This window comes from Bombus affinis, chromosome 5, assembly GCF_024516045.1.
Source record: "Bombus affinis isolate iyBomAffi1 chromosome 5, iyBomAffi1.2, whole genome shotgun sequence".
NCBI classification, from domain to species: Eukaryota; Metazoa; Arthropoda; class Insecta; order Hymenoptera; family Apidae; genus Bombus; species Bombus affinis.
In genome coordinates this window covers 16,349,848-16,367,561 of record NC_066348.1, presented here as the reverse complement: position 1 = coordinate 16,367,561, position 17,714 = coordinate 16,349,848, and the positions used below count along the sequence as shown (strand labels likewise).

The following is a 17,714-nucleotide window of genomic DNA, read 5'->3' as shown; positions in this document are numbered from 1 at the left end:
CCGATGTTTACAGAATCGTCGCTACGATCGTTAATCGCGCAACAGGAAGATTTTGCTTAAGGTAACGCGAAAAATCCTATGGATCGTGGCTGATGTTTCCTGGGCTACGCGCAGGTGGCAGACATTTCAATTCGCTGGAATTTTTAACCTTCATCGATCGCTTCGAACTTTAAACCTTTACGATTCGTATTCCGATTGAATCGTATTCCAACGTGCACACGCTATGTACATAGCGTTCTGATTTTGACCTGTTACCGCGGAGATTAAAGTCGTTTAAAGATGTTCGTGCAACGATTCCTCGACAGAAATTCCATCGGTTAGCAGCAGCGAGATACGCTGTAGAAAAATGCGCGAACGGTCATCGAGATTCGTGGACGCGAAACCTTGGAACTCATTGTCTACGAGCGATAATTGGACGTACTTGACTACAGTTTCGTATATGTGTGCACACGCTACACGCTCGCCTAGAGAGAATAGTTTATCTCTCGCCTGTATCAATCTGTCTCGCTCGTTCGCGCTAGACGATAGACTATAGAGGTATACAACGGTCCAGGGCCGACGAGCGACCGCCTTGGAGGCGTAATGACGATCGTAGAAACTCTCGAGGCCGGTCCACGAGGGCCGATGGTTTTATGAATGCGCGAACGTGATAGAAGACTCGAAGAAAAACAGACACACATCGATACCGTGCAGGTATCGGGTTTTATACTGCCACTGTTCTACGATTCGATTAATCGATCCGGCGATTCGTTCGATAAATTCAACCAGAATATTTCGTATAAACGATAAACTCGATCGAGATTCGCCGTTAGTCAGCACATTCTGTATGCGATGGGATATATTCGATATCGGAAAATGTTGATTTAATTTGAGCGTGAAACTTTCGGAATCGAAGCAATTTAACGCGTTCGCGTTTCGTTTGCACGCAGTTCGAAACACGCGGAATCGTCGCGGATTAATTTTATTTCGATCGAGTTACTTGGAGATTTCGCAACGCGTCGGTTCGCGTCGACGATCATCGTTTCCAAAATATTTACTGAAAAAACAACGATGTCGATACTCGAGCGTTTTAACTGATATTGCAAAACGATTTGCAGTCTATAAACAAAGCGAGGTCGCGTGGCAAAATGAAACGAAACGGCAGACCTCGCGGAAAATTCCAGATCGCACTCTGTCCTCGAATTTAAACGATAATGAGCGGGGGAACAGGAGATTACCGCGTTCTATGAACCAGCAGCGAGTTTCATTCTTAAACGAACCGTCGATCTTTATCTACGCGCGACTCTACTACGCCACGAGATTGCCTGCCAATCTACCTTTTATCGAAGACGAAGCACGGTCGTTCTGCGACGGATACATTTATGCGTCCAATTTCAAATCTGATTTATTCTCTCTGCTTTACTCCTCGCCGCTCTATATCGCGATGTTTACCAAGTTTATCTCTTTATTTATAGTTATTTATTCATTGAAATTAACCAGCAAAACTGCTACACGATAAAGCTGCTTTCCAATCTGTGGCCCCCTTTATCGAGGACGGATTTCTACGATGGAAAGTATCTTCAAAAATCGACGTACGCTTGCGTATCGAATTCCGATCTATATTCTGCTTCGCTTCTCCGCTGCAAATTGCGATGTTTATCTATTGCACTAAATTAGATCGAATATCGTTGTACAAGCATCGATGAATTTCGTGGGTTAGGATGACGCAAATGACGGAAAATATCTAACGCGTGAAATTTCACGGACGAGAATTCGGCAAATTCTTCGACACCGGAGTAACAGAACGATCTTGCACGAAGGTCCGCCATCGCTGTGACGACCAGTGAAAACTCAAGTCAAAGTCAACGAATGCCCGCATCGATTCGAATCGAGATCTTCGACTACGATGTTTCCCGCGCTGATTGGGAACCGCGTGGGCTCGTAGCCATCCACACGCCTGCAGGAGGCGCACACGTGTCCGATCCGCGGGCAAAGTGTTGAAAATAACCTCTTCAGCGTCCCTGACGAGGTGGGAATGTTGAGTTTGCCGCGAATACTATTCTGTTAGCTCGTGATTTGCACTTCCTAGTCGAAGCTCGTACGCACCAATACATCGGCCACGCGCATTCTCTACGCGATATGCACATGTACGCGATACATGGAAGGATGAGAGTGTGCGCGAGAGGCCGAGGTACGTATCAGAGTGTTGGTGAGCGTCAGACGAGAACGTTTGACGGTGTCGGTGTAAAACTAACAATAATAATAAGGTTGAGTCATGTGGGGCCTTCGAGAGCAAAGAAGGGCCTTGATTTGTGCCCCGGGCAAGGCGAAGCTCTCTGTCTCTCCATCGACCGATCGTTTCTCTCGTTCCTTGATTCGACGTGCTTTTTTGGAGCTCCTTGCCCGCTGTCGGGGATTTCTACGTTACATAGAAACCGATTCGAGGGCAAGCCGATCGTAAAAATCTGTACTTCGATCGATTCGATCGAATCGCGCTTAAAGAACGCGCCTCGTGTTTCACCGAATAATCTTACCTTCTCAAAGTTCTCGTCGTTCGTTTTCAAATATGCAAATCCGAACGAATCGTTCAGTTGGAGCAAAGAATAGTGTGTATCCGATCCAGGTCGCCTAGTTAATAATGCGTACATTTTACGATGACCGGTAAAGATATTCGCATTTACGCTTATTTTCCAACGAAACGTTTCATTTTCATAGTATCTGTAGCGGTATCTGCGGTCGAAATACGCTATGCAAATTACCTTTTGTAGCCATGGTAATTCTCGGAGCGAACACCTCGTGACAAATGGATCTCGATCGTGCTCTGTCATAGGTATTATCGATTAACGTACAACTTTCTCACGATAAATTGCGAGCAGCAAAGTGTTCAACGGTTCGGTTATCATTGATAAGCATGCGCGTATGTGTCGTTCGAGTCCCGCAGCGAGTTTAATGGTTATTGGCAAGTCGGACAACTTCCTCGAAGGCGACGGACACTCTTCAACGCGTTCGATGGACCTCGATCAGCCGGGGACGATCTATAAAAGACACGTTTTATAATACGCGCGTGCTGGAACAACGGGCTGACAATTCCACGCATGGAACGCCGTCACCGGTTGACTGGCCAACAATCGGGCTAGGAACGCGATTGGGTGCTTCGATCAATCTTCGAATTCGAACGAGCCTTTCTTCCCTGGGCTTTTGGAAATCCGTTCGGACGTTCGACGAATCCGGTAGAGAAGGTCGTTGACGTCAATCGTTCGAGCGTTGCGCGATCATTGAATCACAGGGTCGAGATGGAATAATGATTTATTTTTATTCCTCGGTGAAAGCGTGATGTGACAGCTGCGTCGATGAAAAAACTTGTCACTTTATCTACGTTACGTAGCTACGGTATCGTTGCGAAGAGAATGATCTGTTCTCTGAATAGCGGCAATTATTGTGTTTACATTGGGCTTTAACGACACCCGCGATGAGAAACAGCGTTTTCCATGCAATTATGTAAATACGGGACAAGTGTCATTAAAAAACGATTTCGATTATTCGCCTTACTCGATTATCGCGCGATGGAACAAAGCCGGTACAAAGATCAATACGCGACATCGTGCCGAACTAAGATCGCTCGCAAGATTTATTAAAAGATTCCAACTCTCGTAAAGTTTCATCGTTAACGTTAAAGTACAATGGTACGGTATTGTTCGGAACTTAATACGAAACTTTCGCTATTTTATGCACAATTAGATCCGATTGTTTACGACCGAGTACGCAACGTTTCGTCCACTTTAATTACGCCACGAATATTAGCTTCCTATAACGAGCGTTTCATTAGCGATATCGTTCACCGCGGATCGCGCACCAGTACGACTAGCCACGGAAATTACGAGGTACTAAGGATAACGATGAACACGCGGGAAGAAGCGAAACGCGCATATTTATAACAGAAATAAATAGGACTCGTAAACGACCAAACGATTCTTCTGGTCGCTACTCTTCCGATATATCTTTGTCATTATATATTTCGTTGCCTTTACGCGTTCCCGTGTCGCGAAACCGGTTTCTCTCAAAGATCGTCCGCAACGATTCGATCGCGCTGTATCGCGTACTCAAATTTTGGATCAACGTTCTTAATTCGCGATCCACGCAACGATGGAAGCGCTCGAGCGCTAAGAAAGAGAAAGTGGAAGGGGTAGCAGAAGCGGTAGAAGAAGAAGAAGAAGAAGCAGAAGAAGAAGAAGAAGAAGCAGAAGAAGAAGAAGAAGAAGAAGAAGAAGAAGAAGAAGAAGAAGAAGAAGAAGCAAAAGGGCATTATGCGTACGAAAAACGGTCAGTTGGACGTCTCGATCGAGTCACGTCGTCGTACGCGATCCTGATCGTGAATAGACTACGAACGAAGGAAGCAAAGGGAAAGAAGAACGGTGGAAGTAAAAGAATCGCGAAAAGTTACATCGAACAGAGTATAGATAGATAGTGCGACTGCGAGCGGCCTTCCAAGCTCACGCAGCCTTCCGCTTTTATTGCGCTGCGTGAATCGTCGCGGTAGCGCCGCAGCTAGGGCTGAGAGTGCCAACTTGAACGATCTCTCACCGATGGTCAAGCTGTGACATCACTTCGCGGCAGAATCTCCTGCTAGAATTCCATGCACGCCTTCCGACCGTCTATTTTCACCTTCGCAGACTATTTAGACGTTGACCCGGACGCTGGTAGGGCGATAATAACTGTTAGTTCGCGTAATTTCCGAAGATCGAACACCGTGAATGGGCAAACGGCATTAGTCTCCTTGAACAGTGGGTGAAAGTTGCGATACGCTACAACGAGATGAATAAAAGGTTTGTACTTGGCAGAATATCGTAACGCGCGTCTGCTTTCCGTACCCTTTTGGCAAGATTCTTCGGGACGAAAATAATTTCGGTTGGCGGATTGCATAATGAATGGTGTGAAATAAAATCGCGCGGCACGGTATCGCAAACAAAATGGATGCGAGCAAACAAGCCGTTCTTTCTGCATACAATTTGCAAGATAACGAATCACACGTGCCGCGATAGCTACGACCGACGTGCTAAGGGACGATCTCGTCTAACGACTTGCAAATTCTATGTTCTTGTTCGTGGAAACGAATATCAACGGTTGCTGATAATTTACTTTCGCGTATCCTTCGCAGGAAACTTGGTTTATCATCGGTACGCCGTCGGTTTATCAAGCATCGATTGTTTTTCCGCACATGTCGCACATGCTGTGTTTCATCGCGTTGACGAAACGTTATTTTCTTTGCGTGTTATAAAAGTCACACCTACACGATACAAATGCGAGCCGCATTAATGCAAGCCACTCGGTTTTAACGGGCATATACTTAATCGTACATTCTGCTGTTTTGAAGGTAAACGGTTTCAAGGTGAGCTAAACCCAGCCGAAGAGTAATTGTTTAATCGGCGTAACAATAACATTTGATTCAGCATTATTCCTGTTTCGTAGCAGTTGCGCGGCAATGAAACAACCGGCGAGCCAAAGACATCACCAGGAACCGTTTCTTAATTGGATGCCTGAAGCAACAACATATAAACCGAATGTTTATTAAACCGAAAAACCGATCGTTCCATCGGTTCATCCTTTGAGAGAACGATCGTGCCTGTTACGCAGCTGCATACGAGCCGCTGTACATTAACCGCTGTATATACTCAAATATGTATATGTACATGTATATGTATAATACAAGCGAATGATTCACAATCCCCACTCAAGTTCGCAATTGTGGGAAAGATCTTCGAGGTAGCTCCTTTTCGAGCGATTAACCCACCTTCGCGGTATCAAGGCAGATCATCAACGCGGCGACTTTGACCACGATGCGAGCAAACGTCGGAGAATTTTCGTTTCCTCGTGCGTTGCTTCTCGTAGGTTTTCGAGCTACCCTTGACCATGACCGCCTTTACCACGGTCTCTCTTTCTCTCTTCTCTTCTGGGACTACCTACACGCGGCCCGATCGTTCTCGGGTGTTACGTCAAGCGAACGCCAGGGCACGAGGGCCCCTGCCTCGAGAAAGGTTAGGTCCACGATCTACGGGCCACGGCGTGTTCGCGAGTCTCTCGAAGGTCATTGGTACGTATGAACGAAGCAGGGGCGGATATTCGGAAAACGAGGAGGGGACCTATGGAAGGAGAGGGCCCCTGGGCGGAGCTCCCTCTTCGAACTTGCCAATATATCCGAGAGAGTCAAGGCTCTGGCCTAATTCGAGTTCGTAGACCTAGACGGACGTACGCGTGACTCCTTTTTTTTCTCTTCATCTTCGTCCCTCTCTCGCTAAGGTCATTTACTTTTACCGAGGCACCTTCAAGGTGTCACCTTCGGGTCTTCGAATCTCCTTGTCCTTGAGTTAGGGTTCGAGAGGAAAGAAGAGACGGCGTTTCTCGCTTACGTACGTAGAAACGGCTATACTCGCGAGGTTTCCTGCTTGGTCGAGGCGCAGGTGCAGAAACGCGCGCTCGACCTATATCTCGACATCCCGGTTTGCCCTTCGAGCGCGAACGCGCGGGTAGATTGTTAAATAAACGCGTGCCGCGATAATCGGACAACACGCAGAAGCCATCGGAAGGCGATCGGAGGCGACTGCGTTTGCTTTCCATAGCCGGTAAAAAATAATTGCACCGTTGACGACAACCGTCACATGCACAGCCATTATTTTTGGATATCGTGTACGCGCGTCTGTACACAACGAACTGGTTGCGTGAAAACGTAAACACAAATGCAGACCTTGCTCTTGAAAGCCAGACGTTACGTACGTCGCGATCTTATCGAACGCGCGTAATTGATGTCATACAAAAACATAACATTATGGAAATAAGGATCGATCGATGGAGAAAAAGAACAGGATGCACACTTCGCGTTGCAAACTTCGAACTTTGTGTCGCCGATTCCAAAGACGCAATAAGCGATATCGAAATTCGATCGACGGATCTAGATAGCTGCGAATTTCAATTCCTCGGAACCTTTACGAACGCGATACCTTTCCGCTGGTAACCGCCATCGATCATATTCGGTTCGTAAGAAGGACAGAGCTGGAGAAGCGGAAAGGAGGAGGAACGAGCAGTCGATCGTAAGTTTTCCACGAAAGAGAGGATTAAGAGACGTAGTGAATCGAAGAGGAGTGGAAGGCAAGAGGATGTGGAGGAGAAGGAGGAGAAGGAGGAGAAAGAGGTTACGGAGTGCTCCACGTGGTATCAAACTTCAGGGACGCTGGTTTATATGGGGCGCGAGGCTACGGGGCCCTTATGCCGCGTCGGCATCTCGATATTTATCGAACGTATACCGACGCGGTACGATACTAAACACACCAAACGATTTTGGCCCTCGGCCGTGGGTAACAGCGAAGGTCGCCGCGTAACCGGTCACGCTAGAGAATTAGAGATCGATCGAGGGAACGCGAAACTCGCGCGCAAACTATAAATCTCTTAACTATATTAAAGAGTCGCGAAGTCTTCTGAGTCGAAGCCAAGCGAATAACGGTGGGAGGAGGGATCGGGAAACAGAGGCGAACAGAGACGAAAGAAAAGGAGACGGAGATGGACGGTCGCGAGGGCCGAAGGTTGGCCCGAGCTGAAAATACTTGCGAGAAATATAGTTGCGTCTTATTTCTGCGCACGTGAGTACGTGCACAAGTGCATACGCGATCTACGTATTCGGCGTTACGTCTGTTTACATGGATCATCAACGTATACGGCGGTATGAAATTACGAAAAGCCAACCGACCAGTTCTGTTCGATCATCGACGAGTAAATCGCGTTTTATCAGTCCCCTTTAGAATCGATTCGAACCGAACGATCTTCCAATCGCGACTCGATGAAATTCACCGTGTTACCATCGAATCGACCATAGACGCGAACCACTCCAGGTTTCTCCTGTTCAATCGTACCTGCGATACGTGTACGTTTCGCGAAGATAAGGATCGACGCGTGCATACAACGAGTCGTTCCCTGCCTGCGCTATCTTCGCTCGAATCGTCAGAGACGGTTACAATAATTTTATATAATCGATACAATAGTAACGCGAGCTACGGTACGGTCTATGCGACACAGAGGGAGGAAGGGAACCGGATTGAAAAGAGAGGAGTATCGATTCGTAAAACGTTATTTACAGTTGCGTCCATAAAGTGACGCAGAAAACCCAGCGTACACCATAGAATTTAATCGTTTTTACGTAAACCGATATCTCGTGGTACACCGAACTATAATGCGTGATCACTTCCTTGATCGTATGCGATTACCGTCCGGTTGCTCGTTTTCACCCCGGCCGGGCGAGTCGTCGCCACCACCATCGTCATCGGGTACGCGAGATTCGCTTCTACTCGGAGAAAACATTCTGTTAGATAATGCCGACAAAGACGTTCGATCGCGCCGCTTTCGTTAAATCGCTGTTATTGCTTCGCGTCTCGCGCTACGCGTTTGTCAGACCGACTCGTGTAGGTGGCATTCAAACGCGTTCGACTTTACCGCCACCACTAACTGTCACCAATCACGGAAGCGAGCGTGCCTCTTCGTTCGTTCTTCCATCTCTTTATATACAACACGATATATACGGTATACTAATTGTTTTAGTCGATCGATGTTAATTACTCTTACCTTAGTAAAACGATTTACGATGGCCAACGTGGATGGAAATACAGACGAGACAGACTGGACGTACTCTCGACGCACACCGGTTACTTTCGCACACACTCTACGAACGACAGTCTCGTATCCGTAAGACAGGTCTCTTTTTCCCGCTTTCCACTTGGTCGTACTCCACTTCTTCCGAGTCACAGATAACGTAAACAAACTTTTCGTGCGCGTCAGGCACGCGCATGAAAAAAAAAAAAAAAAAACAGACGAAGTAAAACGTCCTGAGAAACGAGGAACCCGAGTCGCGCACGATTTACGGTATTCCGGTAGAGAAGGGCGCACAATCACGCATCGATACAGTTATCGTGTAAAAAGAAAAGTTTGGTTTTCGATGCGACAATGGCGGTTCTACATGCACGCACAATCGGTAACTGTTCTTCCACGAGCGATCGAGGAAAAGGCGGCCATAGCTCTCGACGATCCAACGAAAACAAGCGATCTCGTAACGTGGAATACGAGGACGATGCCGCGCGCAATGATTCGAGTCAAAATCGTCCGGTCGGCGCAGAGTGACGCGCAGCCGTGGTACACCGTCGGCCGCGGGAAATTCAGGAAGCTCGTGTGCCGCTTAATGGTGGCGATACGATTGTACGCTCGCGATGCTTCGCGTTTCACGGTGGTCTTTTTTCCTCTTCGATTTTGCCGGCTCTCTCGAAATCCTTTCTCCTGCACCCGGAGGGGTTCGTAGCGAAGGGGAAAGAAGAAGAAGACGACGACGGGTTGCGTGACACGAGGCGTGCGAGTCTTTGGCCGAAGCGCGAGGAAACACTGAACGTAACGCGCGAGCGGCGAGTCTCGGTTTGCCTAGCCTAGCCGCCACTAAACGCCACTATCCTAGGTTAGACACGCTCGCGACACTCTCCCTCCTCCTCCTCCCCCTCGCCATTCCCCTCTGCCATTCCACTCCTAGCCCGCGCCTCTTCCTTCTCTTTCGTACCAACAGCACTCTCCCTCTCTCTCTCTCTCTCTCTCTCTCGCTCTGTCCGGCTCTCGCTCCCTTCGTCCGTCTCGCTCTCGCTTCATCGATCTTGCGTCTTTGTCCGACTCTATGGATCTATGTACATAGAGTACGGGGGGTACACACGCCGTGTGGATTCGGAGCGGCTGGCTGGTGGGGGTTCGTAAGGCCATAGCCACGGCCACCGAGTCGCACACTCTCGCAAACCCAGCAGGCGCATGCACGCACGTATACACACGTTGCGAACAGCACACATTGCCGGAGCGACCGTTGTCGCTCCGTTTCTCGCGTGTGCGGGCTCGCCAGCGCGCACACGTTTCTAGCCTCTCTAGAGCGCTTCGACGATCTCGTGTATCGTCCGTGTATCGCTGTCGCACGGAAGCATTTCGCGGGACTATTTTATAACCGGAATCCCGAGCGCGAGCTAACGAGAAAGTGGAATCGCGATGTCTTTCTTGTTTTTATTTCTACTCATACTGTTTCGTAGCTGTTGCGCCGTAGGATCTTTTAAAACGCGAATAAAGGCATCGAATTTGAATTAAGAATAGCCACGGCGAGTCCCGTCGAGGCTTGGCGCGACACGGTCGACTCTAAACGCGATATCACCTCCGTGCTACGAATATAAGTGCACACATAGATTTGCGCGTGTACACGTGAGAAGTTTAGAGCGAGCCGTAGCCGAGACGGAATATACATTCCATGTGTAATTTGTTCTATATTCAAGAGGCACTCTGGCGCGTATATGTGTGTCTATCGCGCGTATGTACAACGGAATATATGTCTTCATGGACGCGAGGGTGTACAAGAATGTAACCACCGTGCGACTCGATACAACAAGGCACACAATGTCCTCCTCCACCGACGTCCGTTTCTCTCCAAGCGTGTGCAGAACGCGTTGGCATTCAAATGACTATTTACACGCCTTGTTATTACGATGAACAAAACGAAACGCACGTCGCGGCGCTCATATTATCGAAAACCGTTTGAAAATCATACGAGCTGGCAAATCGTGCGTTTACTTGTTCGTACAGAGAGCAAAACTCTTCGCACACGGTACACCGTAGCTTTCGTTCGACAGCTCCTCTGAAGCGCGATTCGCACGCAATAGCGGAATAAATTTTCCTCCTCTTCGCCGGCGAATTTATATCTGACGGAAACGTTATCCAAAGGCTGATCGTCTTGTTATCTCTGTACGACACGGTGAGCCAAAGCGAATGCCAGATTAAGAGGCTATTAATGATCGTACGAGCCGATACGATACGAAAGCGTTGATCGCTCAAGTACGGTTATCGCAAGTTATTGCAAATTGCTGTAATTAACATCAGAAGGTGAGCGCGGTGAATTTCTTCCACCGTATTTCTTATCTCTTTGAAAAGAATAGAAAAATCATCGCGTTCGTTTTTTCCGACAGGTAACGTTTGCGCGTACGACTCACGCCGTGTCGTAGGGAAAAGAAAAAGGCAAACGCGGCATCCAGCGCATGTAGGGCTAAGGGTAAACTGAGTAGTGGGACTCCGAGTTTGGTCAGACAGGCAGCGTTAATCCACGTTCACCGGTTAGGTTCTCTCGATGGCTGCCACGGATGGCGGAGTCGATTCCCGAGACTTTCTAACGAAAGTGCAAGTCTTTTCTTCTAACCGGCTACCATACCGTGCAACCGTCCTCGACGCGACTTTCGCGCGTTTTCCGCGGTTTCCCGCCGAGGACGAAGACGTTCGACGCTTCCGGGCTGAGTCACCGCGTCTCTCGTAAGAAATATCTTCCCCGGTCGTTTAATTAAAAAAAAAAAAAAAAAAAGAGAGAGAAAAAAGAATATAACGAACCTTTTAATTGGCTCGCGTTTCTATTCGCGTGACGTATCTTTCGTAGAATCGCTCGGTTAAATAACGTGATTGTTAAAAATATAAAGAGAAGATTCGAGAATATCAGTCAAGTGGCCGATAGTGGAAAATATCGAAAAAGGCAGAATCTGATTTAGGAAGTGACGATCGACCTTCGTGTTGATTCATAAATCTGAAGCAAATATTTCTAACATTAAAACATAGCGAAAAGGCCGCCTGCGGAACACAGTCAAGGTCTCGGCTCTCCTCGACTTTGCCGTGACATAAATATTCGGGGGCCTTTTGGGCCCACGTTGGTTCCTCGTGTCGAGGCACCCGAACTTGCCAGTCGAACGGGAGAAAGAGAAAAAAGCGAGACAGAGACAGAGACAGAGGGGAGAGGAGAAAAAGTCCTTTGAAGAAAAAGATATAGAGGAACCTTGCTTGTAATCGTCTTCACCGGGAACGAACGACCCTGAGTAGGAACTCAAAGATTAAGCCATCGTTCCGCGACCAAAACCTTCTCCTCTCCACTATTTTTGAAGTGCTAACAATTCTATTCAACGTGACGAATCGCTGTCGCATAAGCGTCGTCGTTGCACAGCGACGTTAATACAAACGAAGAATATAATTAAAAGTATCCTTCACGCTTCTATTCCCTATACACACAGGCCAATCTACATACATCCTTCGCGAAGAAAAAGCTCGAAGACCGGTCGATGGTAAATTTCTGTGTCTGACTGCGCACGTACCCATGTGTGCACAAAGGAAATAAAAGAGCGTTTGATCGCTTCGTTCTGGTTGCTCCTAACTCCGTGACATTCAAAGCTGACGCATAAAGAATCGCACGCGTTCTGATAGCGCGGTTTGCACACGCATTAAAGCATCGCACGACTAAGCCGCGCGCATACATGCCACACGTTCGGGCCGACTCGTCATCGGTGTATGTTCCGTACTAGACTTCATAAACTTTCACTGGCCTCTCACGCGTTCATTCTCTCTCTCTGGCCGTGCGTGCTCGGCTTCCAAGTCATAAATTCGGTAACCTCTGCGGGTACCGCCTCCTTGTGTCCCCGTCCTTGCGCGATCGTTCTGACGGGATCCAGAACTCTCGTGAAACTTGCCACGTCCGCTACCGGAGACATCCGTGCATCGGAAAAGAGGCAATGGATTCTACTAATATATAAATAAATGCACCTCAAAGACTCTGCGTATCCCCACTTCCGTTCCTCTTTCTCTCGCTTCTCTCTCCCGCGCTCTCACGCGTGGGACGTTGCCCCATTAGCGAAGCAGATATAAGTGCTTGCGAGAACGTAGTCAATTTAACGAGGTTAAAAAAAAAAAATCCTCTCTGCCTCGTTTCTGACGCCAGAGGTTCGCGTACGGCTTCCCAAAGACAGCCAGACCGCACGCGTTTGCGTAAAACACTGGCGTACTGCCGCTCCCGATCACTCTCGCTTTTCACCTGGCCGATTGACAAAGATTCTACCGATCGAAGAGCGATCGTGATACAAGATCTGATTAATCCGGCACTCGGAATACGTGTACCCGTTATTTGCCATTTTCCAGCGCAATTCGCCATTACTTCCGAAATTTCAGCGAGTCAACGTTAAATCGCTGGCTTTTGCGCAGCGTTCAGGAGAAAGTTGAAACGGTCGAAGAACTATGACGTTCTCCTACCGTTTCCGTATCTCCGCGAGAACCATCGTTTCATCGACGAAGAATATGAAAATCGCGAGTAAAATGTATCACGAACAAATGAAACTGAGTTAATCGTAGCGGCGAAATACTCTTACTTTTTACCTTCCCGAAAACAGACTGGCGAACGCGGTTCTCCTCGATCGGTTCGTACAACCCACTCGGTCCAAGATCGGTGTTAACGTACGATTAGTGGGCCAGTGTCAGTCAACGACATCGTTTTGATGGTTAGCCGGTAGAAATAAAGCCGGGGAAGGAGACTGACTACCGCTCCGGTCGCCAAATACCGCGCACGGTGAACCGTACGTACGGGGCCACTGGCCAATATTTGGGCCAATGTTAACGTTGGTCTCTGTGCCGATTGCCTAATACCGGCTCGAGTCACAGCGTACCTGATAATGAAAACGACGAGAAGGAACTTTCGTATATGAAACGCGTTACTCAACCTTCTACGTAACGATCTTTCGTGAACGTGTAAATACGCGACCTCAGAAGGATCGATCGATTGTCGTGACCATCGGTCGATAGGCGATCGATGACGACTACGATCAAATTTAAAATCCTAAGGTATTACGTCATCGTTTAACAGCGAAAGGAAATTGTGACGAAATTGGGATCATCTGTCTTCATCTTTTAAAGATGATTCGTTTAAAACTAACTTTCGTTTAACTAACTTGCCGATATGAAAATGAAAATTAAGTCGAAAAAGAAAGCGCGTTAACGCTCGATGAAGTGGATTCGCGAGCAATGTGGTTGATTCAGTTTCAGCAAACTGCCGTTTCCTTAGCGGAAGATGATGAACGCCTCGCGTCGTTTGGCATTCGGAAGCCATTATCCTGGTTTAATCGTACCAGCGCGGCGTCACGGCAAGACTTTCAAAATCTTGTTCTTGGCACTCGATCTACCTGCTCAATGGCTTGTAACTGTGGCCCTTGGAATTCACGCGTGTCATTGTGCTTTCTTCAGAGGCAACTTTGGCCAATTCGTGTCCTCTTTGTGCGATACTTTCTTATCCAGTAGAATCCTTCTTACGATTAATTCGCAACGGGAAGAATTTTTCCAGCGGTCGCTGTGAAAGAAGTTGTATCGTACAAATACGCTAGACTCTCTCGGAAATACGCTCGCGGACACGAGTGGCTCGCGTTCGTTCGCTCTTAATGTCCGTGCCTGGTGACCCGTGGTGCAAACTAAACCCACCGGAGAAAGTTGCCAGATACTTTCTCGTAGCTGCGCTGCCTCCTTGCACGTTGGTCGATGCAGTCACTTAAATGGTCCCCCGTATCGATTCGATCGTTCGAGCCAAACGTTCCAAGCTCGTGACACTCGCAGGTTCAACGAATAAAAAAAAAAAAGAAAAGAAAAGAAAAGAAAGAAAACAAACATACGATAAAAACTTGACGTTTCACCATTAATCGGCTAATAAAATAAGCCGGAGCGTTCTATCGGGAAAGATTGGAATGCGTATCTCGATAAATATTTACGATATCGCTTATCGAGATAATTCGAATATTTTCGATAGAAAATCGTTCATCTTTTTAGAGAGTTTTCTATCGTTCGGTTAAAACACGAAGCTTATTCGTCGATTTCACGATTAGAAAATACCGGCGGAGTTTGAATTACGAATTCTTTTAAGGTCATCGTCGAAAGAGAACAGTGGAGAGAGAGAGAGAGAGAGAGGGAGAGACGAGAATCAGTCGTTCGAAGGGAACGCTACCAGTAATATCGGGATGAATAGCGCGGATGCGCGGCAAGAATGGATCAAGGGGCTGGCAAAAATATCGAACCATTCTTGGCCAGTCTTACGAGCTCGCGGCATTCAACCGCTTCGCGGACCAGCGACTTGATTTACTCGTTCGAGGGAACGAACTCGCCCGCACTTACATATACTTCAGAAAGGTATAGCCATGGCTCTATGTATAACCGAGCTATTATACACGCAGGTACATCGTGCGCATAGTCGTCGTCGGAGGAAAATCTTGGTCCTCCTACGCCTGTTCGTTAACTATTCATGCGCGCACCGTATAGCCCGCGGTCGACCGTGATGAATTGGAAGTTACACGTGCTGGAAAAAAATTATTTAGCCAGCCGCCAGCGCAATAAGTCATCCGTTTCGACCGTTTCTGTTTGAGATAAACCGCCCTGGACTCGGTGTTTAACGCGTGATAACGAAGGAATACCGATCGGCCGACTCTATTATTCCCATCGATTATCCATCCTGTATGGACGATATTTTCTTCCATTCTTTTGTAACATCAAATTTGACACTTGAACGATTTGTCAGGAAACGCGAGAAACGTCAAAGCTGTCTCGATGGCACACGACCGATGCGCCAAAGCGGAAAAACTTTGGCCGCAAGAAACGCGGCAGGTATTAGCCGGCGCTGAATGCGATTGGATTCTTCCCAAGGAGTTCTAAACGGAGAAAAAGGAAATATTTTCGTGGATGCATCTTCGAGGATGCAACCAACCGTGACGTAGCTTTCATGCTGCAAACCCTGTGACGTCACTCATTCGATGACGTGTGGTCAACCGCGGTCAATGCACCAGGCCGACGTTTCTTGCAGGGCACTATAATGCTCGGTTCACTGGCATCGTGCTTGTGTGCGTTTGTTCATGTACACAGGCTGCACCGCGGTGCATGTACGCGCGTTACACCGCAAAATACCGGGTGTTCGTAAAATCTCCAGCCTCTGTGCCTTGTCAAAGGAAACCGTTGGCGAATCGAGTCGTTACATCTTGAATATTTTTCCGATTTGCCCGGCCTGTTTCGTTTCACGTTCGAGTTTTTCCTGTTACCGAACAACCGATATCTGTCCTTAACGAGCGAGCAAGCGGACGGACGAGCGAGCGAGCGAGCGGACGGACGAGCGAGCGAACGAGCGATCGCGGCTGCGTTAAAAATTCATACACGATGACGTTGAGCGTTGCTTGAAATTCTTGCAACGTGCTACGCTTATGCCAGCATCAAAAATTCATGCACGTCGTTGACGCTGCTACCCTATATCCCTGTTTAACGAAGGTACGCTTCAACGTTTGTTCGTTCGCGCCTTTCTGTGTTTGCTATCTACGGATACCGTAAATATTACCGTGCAACCAGATGAACTTCGAAGATTAAAAGCAGACAATCTCCTCGTCTCGTCGACAACGAATATTCTTTTTCCACCAGACAATGGCCTAATTACGTACGAGGTTCTTTTTCGGTCTCATTGTCGTTTAATCGTCCAGTATCGGTGACGAAAAATACGCACCCACGTGCGACGCCTACGTTAAAACGATGCTATAGGTATAGGATCGGACAGTAGTAGGTGACGCGAGTTATCGAGCAAGTAGAATGGTCCGCAATATAGTCGGCCAAGTTCCGATAATCAATGATCGTGTGCGCGTGTACCGGATACGGGAATTGTTTACGAAGTGTGTAGAAGGTAGAGGAAAATCGCGATACGTAACGCGTGAAAGACAAGCTCGAGTCGTTGAGCCTTGGTATACGAGTAGGTAGGTAGTATACGAGTTGTCTACGAGACGAAGGAAAAAGAAAATATACGGAGAAAAGAATAACAGATAGAAAAATAAAAAAATAGAAAAAGGTTGGGAATCGTACGTCGTAAAACGAAGAAAAAGAAACGAGATCTATTGGACTTTGAATTGCGTGAGATCGGTATCTGCGACAAAGAGAAACCGAACAATTCGGCAGAACAAATCTGTTACGTAATCCGCGAGCGATTTTGCTTTTGGCGTTGTCTTCGAACAAGGCATAGCGATCTCCTCTCGTCTAGCCGTATCTTATCAAGATTCGTGGAATTTCGCGCAAGAACGATGCTTTTCGTCGATTCTTGTCTCGTCGAAAAATCATGTAATGGTGTGTCTAGAAAGCATGTAGCGAAAGGAGGTGTAACGTTCGTTGCATAAGAGCAAAAAACCATTGTGGACTATTAATCCTCAACAATTCTTACCGTCGCTGCTAATATATCCTTCGTTAGCAAAGAAATCCGTATGCCGTGTGAACAAACGACGGACACGGTTGTCTTCGTGCTTTCTAAAATCGCGTCGGCGATTCGATAACCGGAGCCTCGTTAACGCGCGGCGCGATTTTCAAAAAGACGAAACGTCCGGCGAGCGTGCTCGCTAAGAACCAGACAACTTTACATCGCTCGCTTTATTTCAGGAACCACGAAACGTCTGTCTGGTTGTCGTATACGCGCGACATCCTGAACGTGATTTAAAAACGCTGAGAAGCACGTTCTCCCTCTATCAAAGGAAAAAAATGCGCACTGGCCGAAACGAAATTTACGAACCGATCGCAGAAGAGGCCAGTTCAGCACAGAACGCACAGAAGCTGTGTCAGCTAATAGTAAAGACGACGTAGAGGAGGACGTGATCCACGAGGAAGGAAGTCGGAAAAGAGGAAAAACCCGGCCGGGCTCCTCGTTTCCCCTTTGTCGTGCGAGAAGAGTGGCTTTCGTGAAATTCGTCCAAGTGAGTCTCGCAGGAGAGACGGAAAGGGAGACGTGACTTTAGCCATAAGCCGTAGGTAGGCCGCACAGAGCATGGACAAGCAAGTCGAGTTGAGAGGCGCGGACGGGCGGTCAGAGACCCCGCAGGGCCGGCGCAAACAGTACA

At 47.7% G+C, this 17,714-nt stretch overlaps 1 protein-coding gene across 4 annotated transcripts in view; it reads right to left on the bottom strand.

Moving 5' to 3' along the window:
* The window catches only part of LOC126916644 (ecdysone-induced protein 74EF), a 143,085-nt gene that overhangs the window by 122,313 nt on the left and 3,058 nt on the right, over positions 1-17,714 (bottom strand). For 2 of the 4 annotated variants that reach the window (XM_050722635.1, XM_050722637.1), the window contains exon 1: positions 8,584-9,556. The exons of 1 other annotated variant lie outside the window; for it this stretch is intronic. The gene's annotated coding sequence lies outside the window, so the exon portion shown is untranslated. Of the gene's footprint in view, positions 1-8,583; positions 9,559-17,714 lie in introns of those variants that run through there. One more of the 4 variants, XM_050722639.1, reaches the window with a different exon arrangement.